This window comes from Diabrotica virgifera, chromosome 10 (assembly GCF_917563875.1).
Source record: "Diabrotica virgifera virgifera chromosome 10, PGI_DIABVI_V3a".
Classification (NCBI taxonomy): Eukaryota; Metazoa; Arthropoda; class Insecta; order Coleoptera; family Chrysomelidae; genus Diabrotica; species Diabrotica virgifera.
The window spans coordinates 46,606,463-46,618,761 of NC_065452.1; the positions used below are offsets into that span (position 1 = coordinate 46,606,463).

The 12,299-nt window shown below is 32.9% G+C and overlaps 1 protein-coding gene across 1 annotated transcript in view; it reads left to right on the forward strand.

Annotated features, from left to right (window-relative positions):
- Positions 1 to 201: 201 nt before the first annotated feature.
- The window catches only part of LOC126878485 (cytotoxic granule associated RNA binding protein TIA1-like), a 383,419-nt gene continuing 371,321 nt past the window's right edge, over positions 202 to 12,299 (forward strand). The window contains exon 1 of the mRNA XM_050641237.1: positions 202 to 283. The gene's annotated coding sequence lies outside the window, so the exon portion shown is untranslated. The remainder of the gene's footprint in view (positions 284 to 12,299) is intronic.

The window sequence follows — 12,299 nt, forward strand, 5'->3', positions numbered from 1 at the left end:
TCATTTATGCTCACATAATTTTAATTATTTCACTTTGTTTTTTGTCCATATTTACTGTATTTTAAATGTTCACACCAAATTGTATTTGGTCTTTGCCGGATGATAATGTCTCAGTTTTATTTTTCTTCGGTGTAGCCTATATTAATGTTGTTTCTGAAAGTAAATTCCAAAGTTGATTAAATATTTTTGTTTCAGAGCATCATCATATATTTGTAGGGGACCTGAGTCCTGAAATCGAAACTCAAACTCTACGTGACGCATTTGCAGCCTTCGGGGAAATATCGTAAGTGATCTTTAAACTGTTATAAACTAAAACCAGCTCTCGAGTTTAGTTTTCGCACTTAATGTAAACCCAACATTTTGGTTTCGTAAATTAAAAAAAAAGCAATATTACGTCCATAAACGAACAAATTCTATTAGTATATATATATACCTACTCTTGAACTTCTAAGTTTTTTTTATTTATTTAAAAGTATTTTTCAATCTGTTGATGTGTCAACAATAAACAAAAGTAGTGACATTGACTAAGCACAAGAAGGATTTGACCCACTGGTGGTAAAACCAAAGTACAATTTTTATAAAGTTGTATAGGGAATAATTACATGTTATAACTACTAACTAATTAGTTCACAAGTTTACTCTAAATGGCAAGTCCAGTGGTTTGATACTCTTTAACCTAGTAGGTAGACTAAAAGCCGCTATAGGTGAAATTTCTTAATCATTTTAGGCACGATGGGACCCTATAACTTAAATAGTAGAACCTAAAGGAAAACGTTTGAACACTGTGCCGTCACTTTTCAGTGGCACATGCGTCGACAGTGGCGCATCAAACTTTCCACTTATGGACGGGATAAATAAATTAAAAGTTACCCTCCCTTACTAACAGAATTAATTTTTTTTTATTTTTTAAGTTCTATGTCATTAACACATAGGATTCAGCGTAATTTTAACCCACCACCCCCTTCCCCCTGTCCCACCGTCAAAAACTTCATTTTTCGTTTTTATTTTTTTTTTGGTGGGATGCAATCAATTTTAAAATTTCAAAAAATTCACACGCATAGCTGAGGCTTTTATAAAACATGCTTATTTTTTATAGACCCCTAGGTAGAGTGTACATAACCTCAAAAAATTAAAAGAAATTTTTTTTTTTTCAAAAAAGCGTATAACTTTTTTTGAGGAATAGCTACAGGTCTAATTTTTTCTTAATTATGTGTGTTAAATCAAACACTATATTTTTAATTTTTTTCAGATTTTTCCGTAAGCCTCCCCACCTTCAAAAATCCGAAAAACTGTTTTTTGGGGGGTTTTGGGGGATTTTCTCTATTTTATAGACTTCATAATATATCAAATCAATTTTATTTTTATGGGTTATATGTAACTTGAAATAACTGAGTCCTTTAGAATATTTAAAAATCAGAAAAACACGTTCAAACCCTCCAAAACCCCCTTAAAAACAGTTTTTTAGATTTTTTAAGGTGACCAGCATTACAGAAAAATCTGAAAAAAATAGAAATATAATGTTTGATAAAATACACAAGACTAAGAAAAAATTAGATCTGCAGCTATCCCCAAAAAAAAGTTATGTACTTTTTTCCAAAAAAAATTTTTTTAAGTTTTTGAGGTTATGTAAACTCAACCTACAGGTCTATAAAAAATCGACGTGTTTTATAAAAGCCTTAACTATGCTTGTGAATTTTTTGAAATTTTGAAATTTATTGCATCCCACCAAAAAAAATAAAATCGAAAAATAAAGTTTTTGATGGTGGGGGCAGAGAGAAGGGGGTGGTGGGTTAAAATTACGATGAGGCTTAATGATGTCTTAATCACATAGAACTTAAAAAAATGAAAAAAATTAAATTCTGGTAATGAGGGAGGGTATTTTTTAATTTATATATCCCGTCCATAAGTGGAAAGTTTGATGCGCCACTGTAGACGCATGTGCCACTGAAAAGTGACGGCACAGTGCTCAAACGTTTTCTTTTAGGTTCTACTATTTAAGTTATAGGGTCCCGTCGTGCCTAAAATGATTAAGAAATTTCACCTATAGCGGCTCTTAGTCTATAGGCTGTTCTTGAGAATTGTCTAGAAGGTTAAGTGCAAACTGGTTTTCATGATCCTCCAATTTGGCACTGTATGCAGCGCTACGTTTTTTGATGACTACTTCTTGTACCATACCCATTTTAAGGTCTCGGTGAATAATTATATTGTTGATGTACCAAGGTGTATTAGTTATGGTTCGGAGGGTTTTTGATTGGAAGAGTTGGATGATTTCGAATTTGGAGTTACTACCTATTCCCCATAGTTCCAACCCATATGTTCAGATTGGCGTAAGTATTGCCTTATAGAGTAGCAATTTGTTATCCAGAGATAGTCTTAATGAAAGGCCCATTAACCAGTACATATTTCTGAATTGGGGACCCAGTTGCTTTCTTTTGCTCCAGATATGTTTCCTCAATGTGAGACGTCTGCGTCTGTCCAAATGAATACCAAGATATTTCACCTCGTTGGTAGATGGTAATATTACCATTTATAGGGCTATATATTTAGGGCTTTCATTATTTCCTTTCTCTTTATTGAGTCAAAGGCTTGTTCAAAGTCTATAAATAATATTTCTATTTCATGTTGATGTTCGTGTGCTTTTTGCATGATTTGATTAATGGTACGTATTGCGTCTGTTGTTGATCTGCCTTTTATGAAACCGCATTGGTATTATCCTATTATATTTTTGTTTTTCCGTTAATTCCTTTGTATTATTGACGATAATATTTTATTGGCAACGTTTAATAGTGTAATACCTCTGTAGTTCTTACACTCATGCTGGTCTCCTTTTTTGTGGATCGTTATAATCTGTCCAATTTCCCACTCGTTCGGCATTGTCTCCTCTTTCCATATTTTCTTAATCAATTCATGTATTTTTCATGCAATATGTCCCCTCGGTATTTTATTAGTTCTAGATTTATTCCGTCCTTTCCAGGTGCCTTTCCATTATTCCCCTTCAATAATGTCTTTTACTTCTTCTAATGATGGTTCCTGTATTATGGTTTCTTCTTCGTTATCTTCTTCGATGTTGTCATTTTTAACTGGTTCAATTAGTAATTATTTAAAGTGATTCGTCTATATTTATTTGTATCCTTTTTCTTCCTCTACAATTTTCCTTGTTTGTTTTTTATTCTTTTTAGTTTACCTTTGAATGTTCTATTGCTTTCTTTTATTTTATTATAGATTTTTTTTGAATTTCTGTTGTATTTTTCGTTCTCTATTTCCTCAATCGTTAGATCTATCCATTGTCGTTTTTGTTTTCTGTTTATTTTTTTGCCCTCATTTCTCAGTAATTCGTAGTTTTCTCTGTCTTCTGCCGGGTTCGTTCTTATCCATTTTAATCTCGCTTCCACTTTTCTTTCCAGAAATTTTTTACATTCGATATTGTTCCATTCTTTTTTCTTCTCCTTCTTCTTTTTGCCAAATATTTTTTATGCTGCTTCCTATATGGCGTCTTTTATGCAGATCCATTCCCGTTTCACATCAACACATTTTTGATTGTTAACCATTGTTATATATTTTTCCAGTTCTTCCTGATATTTACTTCTTAGTTGCTCTTGTTTTAGTTCTTCAGTGTCCCATGTCGTTTGTTTGCTTTTATTTTTGCTCCTGCATGTTTTTGTTATTATCATGAAGTGATCTGAGTAAGCACAGGCTCCTCTGTAGGATCTTAGGTCTTTAATTGATGATTGTCTCCACCTGTTTATCAAAATATGGTCTATCTAAGATTTGGTTTGCTGATCTGATGATATCCATTTTCATTTGTGTTTGTCAGGATGTGGGAACTTTGTACTGCTTATGAACATATCTGCTCTTTTTTTAGTTCTTCAGTGTCCCATGTCGTTTGTTTGCTTTTATTTTTGCTCCTGCATGTTTTTGTTATTATCATGAAGTGATCTGAGTAAGCACAGGCTCCTCTGTAGGATCTTAGGTCTTTAATTGATGATTGTCTCCACCTGTTTATCAAAATATGGTCTATCTAAGATTTGGTTTGCTGATCTGATGATATCCATTTTCATTTGTGTTTGTCAGGATGTGGGAACTTTGTACTGCTTATGACCATATCTGTTCTTGTTGATAGGTTGTATAATGGTTGCCCATTGTCATTTGTCCTTTCATGTATTGTGTATTTTCCCGCTAAAATTTCAGTGTACCTATTGTTCTTTCCCTATTTGGGAATTGAAGTCTCCCAGTACCATGATCGTGTTCTCTTTGGGAATCTTTTCTATTTCTTCCTCTATATCATCGTACCATTTTTCTTTTTCTTCTGTGTTCGCATTTTCTGTAGAGGCATATACGATTAGTAGTGACATATTGTTTCGTTTTGCTTCTATTCGCAAGTATGCAAGTCTGTTACTTATCGGTCGAAATTGTAGTATTTTTTGCCTTACATCTCATAGTATTATAAATGCTACTCCATATTGACCTTGTCTTTCGTTCCCTGAATATCTGAGGATGAGATTTTGTTTTCTAATTCGCCGCTTCCTTTCCATCTGGTCGCTTGTATGGCAGCTACGCTTATTCCGTATCTTTTCAATTCTCCTGCTATCTCTTCCATTTGCTGTCAAAGGCACGCTCGAAATCGACAAAAAAATGGGGGTGGGTTCGATCCAACCGATTGTTCTATTATTACCCACACACTAGACATTTTGCTTTCTAAGATTAAAAAAAATTAAACAGTCTCAAGGTTAAGTCCACAAATAAATTATATTAGTCTAAAAGTAATAATGTACCAGAACCGTTTTATTTCGGTTTAATTTCAAGTTGAAAATAAAACTATGCGAGTCGTAATTTCTTTACAATTGGATTGTTGGCTTTTTGAAAAATAAAAACCACATTAATTAAAAGTTATCAAACTCCCTGTAACGCAGAGAGTATTTGGTGGCTTAATACAGACTGGAAACTGTAATTTATTATGCAAATATTTAATCTAGCTCCACTGATAAATTTTAAACTAGGCCAAAAATAGAATACATTTGTGAAAATACAAAAATGTATCTAAATTGGTTGGTGTATATCTAAATCGAAATTATATACTTGTATATACAGTAGACTCCCTCTATAACGATAACTGAAATGTCGGACTTATTACCTCGTTATAAGCGGATCTCGTTATATCAGACAACAATAATATTGTGCATACATATGAATATATAGTATTCTAAAACATTAACTTCCTATAGTGAAGCCATTCAAAGCAATATTGTTTCCTCACCAATAAGGCTTCGCCATCATAAATTGTAAATTTTCTTGGAATATTCAATATCGGTCCATAGATAAACAGAACAGGAAGAGGTTTATTAGGCGATGGATTTGATTACAGCACTGTCCTCGATAACGATACAAATGTATCGACACAGTCAGTTGGGGTATTTATAGCCATTACAGCGCTAAAAATAGTTAAGATGCATATTCTACGATTTCATTTTTCCTCGTTATAACCAAATATGCCTCGTTATAAAGGTGTTACAGTTCAATCGAAATTTAATGGGACATCTAGTGTACCTCGTTATAAGCAAAACCTCGTAATAACCGTATTCGTTATAGAGAGTCCACTGTATAAATCTATATATATATGCTTTCTGTGGTTTTCCGAGATGGACTCCTCGTTGAGTAATTTTGGTTTTTACAAAAACCATTATTTTGACGACGTCAAAAAAAAGAAAAGCAAAAAGAAGAAAAAGCACTTATACAGTATACACAGTTACACAGTGTACCGGGTGTCCCAATAAGAATGGCTCTCGGCCATATCTCAGGAACCGTTTATAGTACAGCTTTGAGAAAAAAATATTAATTACAAAAGTTGCCTCGGGAAAAGCCTGGAAATTATTTTCATAATTTTAGGTTCACCGCTAGAGGGCGTAATTGAATATCAAAAATAAAAAAATCAAAATTTTACAAAATTTGCCTAATGAAAGGGCACTGGAAATCTGATCATTGTATTCTTCATAAAATTCTGCGTATATCTGATTTCACAAGTTTAAGTCTACCTTTGCAAATAACAGTTGGGGGTGAGTGGGAACCTTGTTATGAAAAAATGGCTGTAAGTCCGGTTCTGCTAAATCGAATTTTGCAAACATGGTCTTGTTGAAAACAGCTTTTTTTCGTCAATGTAAGAGATATAATTTCGAAACAGCCTATTAAGTAATATGCCAGCTAGGAGGCGTTATGTAATTATATTCAGAAATCTAGTTTTCTTTGGAAAATAATAAACACAAGTATGCATTTTTAATCCTGTATTGCAAAATGAGATCAAATTAGCAACTAAATAGCGAAAACCGCATGTCGATACCTTTTTTCTATCCCGAGATATCTTAACAAACCTGTAAATTTTAAACATAACTGTTACTGTCACCGGTAAACTAAGTTAAGAAAACGTAGTGTGCTGAGGAAAAAACAAAGATACATTTTTTAGATGTCAACTTGTATTAACTAAAACAACAATAGGGCAAACAACACTATAAAATATAACGAAGAAATAAAAACAACTACTTAGTGACGACTTAAATGTTCAAATTATGGCCCATAATTTTCGATGCAAGTATTTATTCTTTGAGAATATATTGAACAGCAGTCTCAATTTCTACTCTCGCAATGCTTTGCATGGCGTTTCCTACTTTCTGGATCATGTTTTCTCGTGTAGTGGGCCTAGCGGCAAAAACAAGGTCTTTAATCCGCCCTCATAAATAAAAGCCTAAAACAGTTAAATCTGGTGATCTGGCTAGCCAAAAAATAGGCTTCCACGTCCTATCCATCTATTAGCGAATGTCTCATCTGAAAAATCTCTTACTACTCTGGAAAAATGCGCAGGACAACCATCGTGCCGAAACAACATGGACCTACGAACTTCTAGCGGTACATCTTCTAGAAGAAGAGGCAATTCATTCCTTAAAAAAATTAGATAGCGTTAAGCAATAATATCATTACCGAAAAAAAGGGTCCAGTTATCTGACTATCACCAGAGTTAACTGTTTGGTGTGGGGACGGTTTGGTATACCCCATTCCACGAATATACGACCCTCTTGGATTATCGCGACAACGAATATTTTACTGTGCAAAATATGAAGAACGAAAGTAAATTGCAAATTATATTGTTGTTTATTGGAGTAATTATTATTTCGTACTTCTTATGTTGCACACTAAAATATTCGTTGTCGCGATAATCCAAAACAGTCGTATATTCGTGGAATACACCATATTTCACTTTTATTTAGGTATGGTGACGGATTAAATACCTTGTTTTTGCAGCTAGGCCTACTCGAGAAAAAATGATCTAGCTAGAGAATACGAAACCCCATTCAAAGCATCTCGAGAGCAGAAATTAAGACTGCTGTTCAATCTACTCGTGAAAGAGTAAATGCTTGAATCAAAAATGATGAGCAATAATTTGAACATTTAAGTCGTCACTAAGTAGTTGTTTTTATTACTTTGTTATATTTTATAGTGTTGTTTGTCTTACTATTGTTTTAATTAATTATATAAGTTGTGATCTGGAAAATGTTTCGTTGTTTTTTCCACAGCACACTCCCTTTCCGTTTACCGGTGACAGTAACGGTTACGTTTAAAATTTACACGAAAAATTTTTTTACGAAAAAAATCTGTTTTCAACAAGACCAAGTTTGCAAAATTCGATTTAGCAGAACCGGACTTACAGCCATTTTTCATAACAAGGTTCCCACTCGCCCCCACCTCTTATTTGCAAAGGTAAACTTAAACTTGTGAAATCAAATATTAGCAGAATTTTATGAAGAATGCAATGATCGGATTTCCAGTGCCCTTTCATTAGTCAAATTTTGAGAAAATTTGATTTTTTAATTTTGGATATTCAATTACGCCCTCTAGCGCTGAACCTACAATTATGAAAATAATTTCCAGGCTTTTCCCGAGGCAACTTTTGTTATAAATATTTTTTTTCTCAAAACTGTACTATAAACGGTTCCTGAGATATGGCCGAGGGCCATTCTTATTGGGACACCCGGTACACAGTGGTGTATATAATATACTTACATGTGGTGATTGCCCAAAAACTTACATCGGTCAAATTGGTAGAACTTTTAACAAACGTATAGCAGAGCACTAATGATTTTCAATCATTGCGTACGCACTTACAATACAACAAACCCGCATATTTATGTTTCGTGGACCTTAAGAAAGCATTTGAGAGGGTCACATTAAAGAACGTTATCCATTTGTTATACTCGAGAGAGGTACCTCTAGGAATAATTAAAACGATCGAAAACATCTACCAGAACAACACAATAAAAGTAAAAGTGGACGATATTAACTGACCCAATTGAAGCCGGCAATGGGATAAGACAGAGGATTCCTTGGTTCCTTTATTGTTCAACCTGATCATGGACGAAATAATAAAAAAGTAAGAATTAAAAAAGGATACCAAATGGGAGAAAAACAACTTAAAATAATCTGCTATGCAAACGATGCAATACTAATCTCTCAAAGTGAAGATGATTTACAACGTATGCTGCACCAATTCAACATAATCGTCAGTCAATTTAACATGTTAATTTCCTCCCAAAAGACAAAATGCATGGTTATAACAGCAGATCCAATAAGATGTAAATTGGAGCTGGAAGTGCAGAGAATAGAACAAGTGATGGAGTTTAAATACCTAGGCATCACACTATCTAGCTACGGAAGGCTCGAAACAGAAGTGGAAGATCAAGCGAATAGAGCAAACAGAGCCGCAGGTTGCCTAAATGACACAATATGGAAAAATAAAAATATCGGAAAAGAAATGAAAGGCAGAATTTACAAAACAATCATCAGACCAATAATGACATACGCGGTAGAAACACGCCCCGATACAGAGAGGACAAAAAGATTGCTTGAAACAGCGGAGATGAAAACCCTTCGAAAAATCGATGGTAAGACTTTATGGGACAGAGCTAGAAGTACAGATATACGACGGAGATGCAAGGTGTATAACATTAATAACTGGTTAAGAAACAGAAGAATAGAATGGAATGACCACATAAGCCGAATGACGACAAATAGGATAGTCAGGACAGCGAGAGACGGTTCCCCAATAGGAAGACGATCAGTGGGAAGACCACGAAAACGATGGAACGACAAATTACTAGAGGCACATTGAAAAAACAGACAGAGTCATGTCTATACAAAAAGAAGAAGCGTACGCACTTTACCTTCTATATCATAATTATTCTGTTAATGACTAATTTCAAGTTATCCGTATTCAAAATAGAGCACTTAAGCTAGCCTTATCAGAGTATGTATGTGGAAATTAATAAATTAAAAAATCCAGACATAATTCTGTATGACCAACTTTAGACAAACAGCTCCCCTTTCCTAAACTTATTCAGTTAAGACTATAAAATGTACGAGCCTAGTAAAATCGTATCACTTGAGAAAGGCACTCTGACGAAACAGCTGCAGTGACATTAATTTGTAATAAATTTTGTGAAACTATTGAAAACAAAAGTTTTCAGTGTTTGCTTATTAGATAAAATGAACGTTCCTCAGGTAACGGTCGAATCAATCACCCATTTTTAGTTTAATTTAATGGTATCTGCACGTCTAGATAGATTCAAGGTAAAGTTGATCAGCTGGAAATGTCTGCAGAAACGATTAAAGCAATTTATAAAGGAATATAATATATACAGTATATCCCTGTAAGTTGTATCCATATGGAAAACTTTTTTTTTATTAATTTTACGAAAAAAGTTATTCTTCATAAAAAGCTCTGCATGGTCCAAAACCTAGGATTTAACCATCAAATATCAAATTTTTTGAATATTATACGAGGTATGTCAAAAAGTTTGAATTTCACTCAAGAGTAAAGTAGCTTTATTTTTCACAATATTGAAAATTGCTATTATGAAAAGATGTTTGGAATTAAAAACTATATTCTAGTATGCAATTACATCCTTCTAATTGAAAAAATTTTATTTTGATAAATTTAGGATAACTAACATTATTTTCAGTTATTTCAATTCAGATAACTCTTTTATTATTAATTTTACGAAAAAAAGTCATTCTTAATAAAAAGTTCTGCATGGTCTAAAACCTAAAATACAACCATCTGATGTCAAATTTTATCAATTTTATACGAGGTATGTCAAAAAATATGAATTTCGCTCAAGAGTACAATACGTTTATTTTTCACAATATCGAAAATTGTTATTATGAAAAGTTATTTAGAATTAAAAACTATATTTCAGTATGTAATTACATCCTTTTAATTGAAATATTCTGAACTATAAAGGTACTTTACTTTTGTATAACTATTACTATACCTCGTATAAAATTGATAAAACTTGATATAAGATGATTGTATTTTAGGTTTTAGACCATCCAGAACTTTTTATTAAGAATCACTTTTTTCATAAAATTAATAATAAAAGAGTTATCAGAATTGAAATAACTGAAAATAATGTTAGTTATCCATAATTTTCAAAAATAATTTTTTTTCAATTAGAAGGATGTAATTGCATATTAGAATATAGTTTTTAATTCCAAACAACTTTTCATAATAGCAATTTTCAATATTGTGAAAAATAAAGCTACTTTACTCTTGAGTGAAATTCAAACTTTTTGACATACCTCGTATAACATTCATAAAATTTGATATCTGATGGTTAAATTTTAGGTTTTGGACCATGCAGAGCTTTTTATGAAGAATAACTTTTTTCGTAAAACTAATAATAAAAAAGTTTTCCATATGGATACAACTTACAGGGACATACTGTATAATATAAAAAGAACAAATCAAAAAATAGAAAGTTTAATAATAACATGTAAACAGAACAAGTTTATAAAGGGGCAAAAAGTAGATTGGTTAAGATAGATAAGTTAGTTGAGTCTGTTTCACTTGCCAGTATCCTAATGTTAGTTTTCTTATTCTTCTCTTGGCTTTCTTTATTGCTTCATCCAGTATCACTGAGAATAGCAGTGAACTCAACACGCATCTCTGTTTGACGCCTTGACTTACTAGTAAATTCTCTGGATTCCTCGTTATTGGTTCTTACTGTATTTGTATTATTTTTGTACATATCCTTTATTACTTCTATTATGTGCCTGTCGACTTCTTCATTACCTTCTTACTTACTTGTCTTATTGTGAATATTAGGTCTTGCGTGCTTCTCTCCTTCCTGAATCCACACTGTGTATCTTCCATAGTTGTTCCTATTTGGGTCTTTATTCTTGTCTCTATTATTCTTGCGAATACCTGCCCTTGGGATACTTGATATGGTGATACCTCGGTAATTATAACAATTTCTCTTGTCTCCCTTTTTGTGCATTGGTAATATAATGTCTTTCTTCCAGTCCTTTGGTATTTCTTCTCTATTTATGATATCATTCATTAGTTCTTTCGTGCTGTCCATTCCATCCATTCCCATGAATTTTATCATTTCCGGGGTGACATGATCCTTGCTAATGCTTTGCCTAATTTTACTCTTTCTATTGCATTCTCTAATGCATCTCTTGTTATGGATTCCACTTGTTGTTCTTCATCCATTTCTTGTATATCCACTATGTCCATGAAATGCTCCCTCTATATTTTCATTATTTGTTTTTCTTCTGTTAGTACGTCTTTTATATTCTTGTCTTTTATATTCGGCATCGTGTGCTCTTTTTTTGTCTGAATTCCTTTAATGCGCATTAGAAGAGTTTTTGGTTTTCCCTATAATGTTTTGTCATTTTTTGTCTAAACCTCTCCCATGACCTTTTCTTTCCTGATTTCACCGCTACTTTAACCTCTTTCCTTTCTTCTTTATATGCCTCGTAATCTTCAGGGTTCTTGGTGCGTAGGCATCTCTTCCATTTATCTTTTTTGTTCTTTATTTTCTATCACATTTCATAAGTCCACCATTCCGTTCTACTCATGTTAGTATTTGCTATTTTTGGCTTTCCGCAAGTTTCTTCAGCTGCTTTAATTTTGCTGGTTTTTAGATATTCCCATTTTGCTTCTATATTTGTATTTTTTGCCCTACGTTTCACAATATTATTTAATTTTCTAGGAATTGTTTCTTATGTAATATTTCCTCTTTTAATTTGTAACTTTTTATTTTTTCGTTTGCCATTTTTCTTCTATGTTCTTTTTTTTCCTCGGTTGTTCTCAGTCTGATTATTACTAGATGACGGCCACTGCTAATCTTTCTTAAGATCTTTTCCTTTCATCTTCGTTTCCGTTATTCCTAGTATTTCTATTTTTTGTTTTACCATTTCTTCTACCAGTTCTTCCTCTTTTCCATTGATGCTTCTCACATTCCATGTTCCCA